The following is a 6995-nucleotide window of genomic DNA, read 5'->3' as shown; positions in this document are numbered from 1 at the left end:
ACAGGGCCAACAGGAAGGTCTGCCCCTGGGTCGGGGCAATCCCCAGCACAAATCCCCACGCTCGATAGAGACTGGATGGAGGAGCCCTAAGGAGAATTTGAGGGTGTTGGGTGAGGAGAAGCTCCCTGTGACCTGGCTTCAGTGTGCACTTGAGCCCAGAACCGCCCGTGTGCTGGGCTGCACCCCCAGGGTGTGGAGGGAGTCTTCAACAGGGGCTGTAGTGATAGGACAAAGGGTCGTGGGTTCAGACTTAAACAGGAGAGATTTAGATTGGATATAAGGAATAAATTTTTCCCTGTGAGAGACATCAGGCACAGGTTGCCCAGAGAAGCTGTGGCTGCCCCATCCCTGGTAGTGTTCAAGGCCAGGTTGGATGGGGCTTGGAGCAACCTGGTCTAGTGGAAGGTGTCCCTGCCTGTGGCAGGGGGTTGGAACTGGATGAACTTTAAGGTCTCTTCCAACCGAAACCGTTCTGTGATTCTACGTATCCCAGCCTTCCGCAGGACCAAGGAAGTCAGTCTCTAGAGCTGGCTTCTAGTCATGTGCCTTCTCTACAGCTCAGAGCAAGGCTGGTGCTGTGCATCAAAGCATCCATACGAGGCAAAAAGCTCCTGCAGTTATGGGAATGGGTTCCCCGGTATCCAGACTTCAATGCATTAATTGGTGTATGTCCTGAAAGAAGACCCTGAAGGGCAGTTACAGAACAAAGCTTGAGGTATATACATACCGTGCTGAAATACTTTTTTCTTTCTCCTTTCTGTGATCTTCTTTCCAACTCAAGCAGCTGAACTTTCATTTTCCAAAATAAACCCATGTTAGAGTGTGCTCACCATCAAGCTGTTGTTTGCTGGGTGAGAGCAGAAGAATCCCTGAGCTTGGACAGACCAGGAGGTTGAGCCATGTGAGAGCAGCAGAATGAGCACCCCAGCCAGGTTTGCTGCACCAGGAGACCACCATGTGCATGGATGTGTTTGCCCATAACCACACTTTTCCCTCATAACAGTACATGTCAGTGTCGTTGCTCTGGATCTGGGTGGTTAAACAGATTTCGGGGCATTTATTGCTGTGCAGAGGAGATGCAGCTCTTGGGGTCAGCCTTCACCTGCTGAAGCAGCCCTTTGATCGCCACATCACTCTCTCCAGGCTATAAAATGCCATCGTGTTTACAAAGGAGCTGTGCAAGAGCCTGTTGCTCCCACCGTGGTACGATGAGGGCAGAGCCCACTTCTCTGCTTACAGTCAGCCTCTCCTGAGCACTCTAGGTGCAGAAGTCTAACAAAATCCCAGCATTTTCTGGGCTGCTGGCTTGCGGGCTGGGACTCAGGGCTGGTCTTCATAGACTCCGCAGCAGTATTCATCGGGAGGTGACCCCCAGTGTCCCTGGTTCCCGTCACACCAGTGTCACCATGGCTGCAGCCATGTCCCACGGAGCTCTGCCATCCCTGAGGATGGAGACTCCCCACCTCCTGATGACACCTCCCAGGGCCATGGCATCCCCAGGACCCCTGAGCTTCTGCCACCACCACAGTCAGTCCCACTGGGCCCAGCTCCACTGTGTCCCACAAGTGCCAGGGAGCATGCCCTGGGCCCCGCCTGGTTCCTCCACCTCCCTTCTCACACAGGAGCCCAGATCTGGAGGACCTATTGCTGTGTGTCCTCTATGGGAGCTAATGGTCTTCTGGAACCTTCTGCCCAACCTTCAAGCCTTCAAACCCATCCCCAGAGCTGAGCGCTGGAAGGCTCGAAGGGGAGAGGGGGGGAGGACAGGCTCAAAGTGACACCATTCAACCCATTACCGGGGCTTAAAACACTCAGAGTTGGCTTTGCAGCTCTCAGCGGCCTGTGCCATCCTCCCCATGCTGCATTCCTGGTGCAGGGCCGCTTTGCCGCAGGTTTGGTGGCTGGAAAGAGAAGCCGGTGCATATGGGGACCAGCGGTGGGATGCTCAGGGCAAGCAGCCAGTGCTGCAGCCGCTCAGGGTGGCAGTTGCCCGGTGGCAGATGTCTGTTTAACAGGCAAAACGTCCCTTCTTGTCCCCAGTGAAGGGGAGGCAACACCAAGGCCTCAGCCAGGGGCTGGACGTTGATAGTTGGCTTGAAGGAGGTACAAGGCAGAGGTGCAGGGTGTGCTGGGGTGGTTGGGGGCTTCTGGCAGCTCAGGGAGGGGTGGGGGGCTCCAGCACCTCCCTGCACCCATTCCCAGGTGTGCTGGGAGAGCTCTGAGAGCCCATGCTTTGGAGCACCTCATGGAGGCTTCGTGCCGGGCAGAGCTCAGCCCCTTCCAAGCTGTCGCCTAGACCCAGGCTGGGAGGGGGAACCACCAGCAGCAGCTCAGCCCATGCCATGTCCCTGCAGCCGAGGCTGGCTCTGGCCGTGCATTGGGGTGGGTCCCCACGCAAACCTCATAGAGCTGTTTCCCTGCACACAGTACACACTGCTGGCCAGGAGCTGCTGCCATGTCTGCCCCCGTGGCAGAGCCTCCTGTCCTGGAGAGGATCCCCAAGGAGGAGCAGCGCAGCTGCCAAGACCCAGGGCATGTCCTTGCTCAGCTGTCTGCAGCCCTGGACAGCCCGGACGTCAAAGCTTTGGAGGTGCAGGGTGACACTGCGCTGGGGTTGCAATGGGCACAGGCTTTGTTCCCAGAGCCGTGTGTGAGAACAGGGGGTCCCGATGCGTGCCAGAACCTTCGAGGGGAAGGAACAGGAAAAGCTCCTTTCTGCAGAGGGTGGATGTCCCCGGGGCCAGATCTGCTCCTCAAAAACAAAAGCCATGATGTTACTCCCAAGTCTTTCTCATCGAAGCGTAAATTACCCCAAATAGTTACCTGTGAGTTTCAAGTTAAGCTGTGTGAAATGGCAGCTGAATCACATCCACCTCCTTGCAGAGCAGTTTTCTGCCCTGCTGACATGCTCAAGGGTGTCCATAGCTGCTGCCTGGGGCCTGGTGGAGCAACTGTATGTGATGAGGGGCCAGGGTGGCAACCAGAGCCCCAGGAGGTCCTATCTACCATAGAGCCCTTGGAGCAGTGCAGGTTGGTCCCACTCACCAGCCAGCTGGGCTCACCTGCAGTCCCTGGGGCCACCTGGGGTGTAAAACCCTAAATCCAGGGGGTCATTACCAGCCAGCGAAAGGTGTGAGCCTTGGTGGCGGGGTCATCCACGCCAGGGTAGGGGGAAGCAGATTCAGGAGCCAGCAGGATGGTAGTGTCACTTGTCAGTGCTGTCCCCATGTCCACTGCAGTGGTCTGAGGATGGGCGAGATGTTCTTGTCCATGCTGAGCTGTACAATGAGGAGATGGAGAAGGAAAAGCAGCTCTTCCCGGAGCTGGCAGATCTCGGTGGTGTGGCGGAACTGCAGGCCTGGCTGCTAGCCTATGGCTTCAAACTCAAGGGGGCAAAATAAGTCCCAGCGTCTCCTTCATGAGCCAACATCCCGCTGCTGATACCGAGGCCTGAGTCTGCCCTGAGCAGGCTGCGTTGTGTGAGGGTGAAACACGGGATGGAAGGAATGAGCATGGGATGGAAGACACTAGTATCCAGGGTTTGTGGCTGGACATTGTTCTGATTTGGCTTGTATTTTATTGAGAATCAAGGAGCTCGGTGGTGATTTTGAGAGTTGCTTAGGGTTTAAAAGATCAGATAAACCAAAGTATGGAAAGGGAGAAGCCCAAAGAGCTGTGGGGCTCATGGTGGGAAGGGAAACAGCACCTTTGGCAATGTGGGAGCTCAGAGGCATGTCAGCCACAGCCAGTGATGTCCAAGTGCAGCTAGGGAGCTAAGCCAGTCCAGGCAGGGCAAGAGCAGCCCCAGGCACCATTGTGCCACAGCACAGGCACAGACCAGGGACTGCACTTGGACATGGCTCCTGTGCCATGGCCCCGAGCTGGCTGCGCCCCACAGCTGGTTTCTGTCCCACAGGCTCAACTCGCAAGTGCTCATGTTGCAGCACCCTGATTTCCAGAGGGCACATCTCGCTGCCAAGGAGCCAGGTGCCCTCTCTGCTGGCCTCTCTACCAAACACCAGAAGAAAAAGAAGAAGAACAAGAAGAAAAAGAGGCGAGCAAGCCACCTGCTCCCACTCAGTGGTGCCACGTCCAAGGACGTGCTGGGTGAGCAAAGCTGGTGGCTGCAGTCCCACAAGGTGGGCTGGTCTGGGACAGAGTGTGCTTGAGCTGACTCATCTCAGGAATGGTGCTGGTGTGAGGCTGGATCCATAGTCCAGCCCTTCTGCTTCTCCCAGGCTTGGCAGTATCCCCGTGGGTGGGGTGATGATGGGGGCTCTGCCACTGGTAAGTTTCCAGCTGGGCACTGTGATTCCCAGACAGGCTTGTCATGTCTCTTCCCTCCAGCTGCTGCTTTGTCTTTGGGATGTGGCCATGTACCCCTGGCGTTGACCCCACCAAGGAGCCTCAGCTCAAGGGCCAGGTTCCCCTTGGGCAGGGCTGCTGCAGCCTGTGAGCTACAGCACAGCCGTGCTAAGGGAAGGGGTGGTCAGCATTGGGCTCTTCTTGGACTTCTCCAGGAAAACGGCCGCGCCTGCGCATCTTGTACCAGTACATCGACCAGGGCACGCCAGAGCCGAGTGACCCATCAGCAGTAGAGGAAGCCCCAGCACTGGCACAGCCGAGCCAGGACCCTGCAGGCCTTGGGAGCGCAGCAGCTCTGCAGATGGAGGGTGAGGTCCGACAAGGTTTTCCCAGCTCTAGCATTCCCCAGGGAGCTGGCCTTCTCCTGCTGGTTCCCACAGCTTGTACACCACCCCCACCCCAGCTTTGCTCTTGCTTGTGCAGCTTGCGTCACCTCATCCTGCTTCTTCCACCTTTGCCCCCAGTTTGTAGAGAAGCAGCTTGGATGTCTCTGGGTCACCCTTTGCAGCAGCTCTGCTCTGCCCTTAGGTTTTCTCTTGAAGCTTTTAGGTGGCCCAGCCAAATGAAGCAGGATCTTTCCCCCAGGACAGCACTCTTCAGTTGACTTCACAGTCTCCAGGTTCCAGAGCTGTTTTCCAAGACTTGGTGGGAGAAAGCCATGGCCAGCCTGAGCTGCAGCTGGTGACAGACCTGCTCCAAGCAGGAGATCAGGCTGGACACCCAGAGCAGTCATTCCCCCTGCAGTGCTGTGACCTGGCGTTCTGCTGCTTGCAAACACTCCGCCTGCGCCCAAGGAGGTGGCTGGTAAGTGATGCACTCACTCTTCTCCTCTTGCAGATACTGGCGCCAGCAGCACTCCAGAGATCCCAGTGCTGAGAGTGGGTGACAATTCTGTGGAGCTGGATGTTGCCAGCATGCTCAGATGCACAGCTCAGCTGGTACCACTGCACTTCGCTCAGCTAGAATAGCTACACAGCTTTCTGCCTCCTGTTTGGTGACTACAGCCTGACCTGCATTGGGGTTGTTTTTGGATTTTGGTTGGTTGGTTTGTAGCTGGTTTTTCTTCCTGGTTGCGGGGAACCTGGTTTGCCTGGAAAAAAAAGCAATTTTGCATTATAAAATAAACCAGCATGTCGCCTGTCCTTAGGATGCATGTGCTGTCATTTGTTCTTCACATGTGAAAAGTGGGAGGCTGGGGACCAGCTGCTGGACCCTACCTGGCGCAGGGGCCATGGGACGGGACAGTGTGGCACAGACTTACCCATGGAGCAAAGGAAGTGATGCCATCAGTACCGGCAGTTTGCTGCTTAGTTGGTGTCTTCCAGCAATGCCTGCAATGAGTCAGACTGAAGAATAAAGATCCAATTGATCACAAAAGTTGATGTGGTAAGTCCAAGATAGGCAAGAGGATCTCCAAAACCATCTAGTCAACAGCTGTCATGTGAAGGAAGCAGCAAGGAGGTGGGAAGTGGATCTTCTGGTGGGACTTACTTTCCCTTGGCAATAAATGCGTGAAACTTGCTGGGTTAGCACGGAGCTGTATAGGACTGCACAGAGCTATGGATAGCCCAGAGCTCTATTGTTAGGTATGATCTTATTGGCATCATGGAGCATTGGTTGTGGTATTCCAAAATCAGGGTTCTTCACCCGATTTGCAAGAGAGCGCAGTAACACACGGAGTCGAGATGGTTGTTTACCCTGTCAGTGCAGAGATGGTGCTGGGTGATACCTCCAAAGAGCAACACACCCTGCCCTGCCCGCTCTCCCTTTCATACAGTTCAAACAGTGAAATCCGTGTTTTCCACATACGCAGCAGTCTGTGTCTGCCATTGTGGCTCTTGCACCCTCTCATCTCTGTTTGAAGACATAGTATAGATTGATTTCACTGCACATGTTCTGTGAGGAAGGGTCTCTGTGGGCAAGGGTCTCTTATGTCAGAGGGTGTTTTAATATTAGAATGAACCAAGTTCCCTTAGGAACACCGTTGTCTTTGGTTTGCTGGGCTTTTCAAAATTACACCTGCCTTCCTAATCTTTCTGAAGTGAGTTGTTGCTCTTCTTCTGAACCAGATGGTTCCTGTATCAGTCTTCTACCTCTCCTTGGCGTCCATGAGCTTGTAATGGAACACTGGTTTTCCTTGTGACATGCAGAATTCGAACATCAGCATTTTCAAGCTTTCAGATACATAGGACTTTACAAAATCTTACCTTCTTCACTGCCAGGTAACAATTCCCCCTTCGAGACTTACATAAATATCTCACATTTAAAATAAGTCTCACTTACATTCCTTTAATCTCAAATCTCTGCCCTTCGAAGGCTTCAAGACTTTCTAAAACTGCCTGCTCATAGTTTTCTTCCCACTGACATACATCTCATTGGAATTCCTTCCTACTTGTTGGGGGGGAGGGGGGCCTCCTCAACTCTCTCCTGAGTTGTGGATGCCATTATAGGTGAGGATCCTGATATTACTGCTCGTATAATTATGTTCTTGATACATCCAAAAATCATACAAATTACTACATTCAGTGTTATGAACAAACTCAAAGTTTGAAGTAGGCTCTGTAACCTCCCTGGTAAGGAGAATCCCACCCTGTGGGGCATTTTACTCAACCACCCACTTTTCCTGCTGT

This window comes from Strigops habroptila, chromosome Z, assembly GCF_004027225.2.
Source record: "Strigops habroptila isolate Jane chromosome Z, bStrHab1.2.pri, whole genome shotgun sequence".
NCBI lineage: Eukaryota > Metazoa > Chordata > Aves > Psittaciformes > Psittacidae > Strigops > Strigops habroptila.
The sequence above is the reverse complement of the archived record's forward strand: the minus strand, read 5'-3'. Positions refer to the sequence as shown.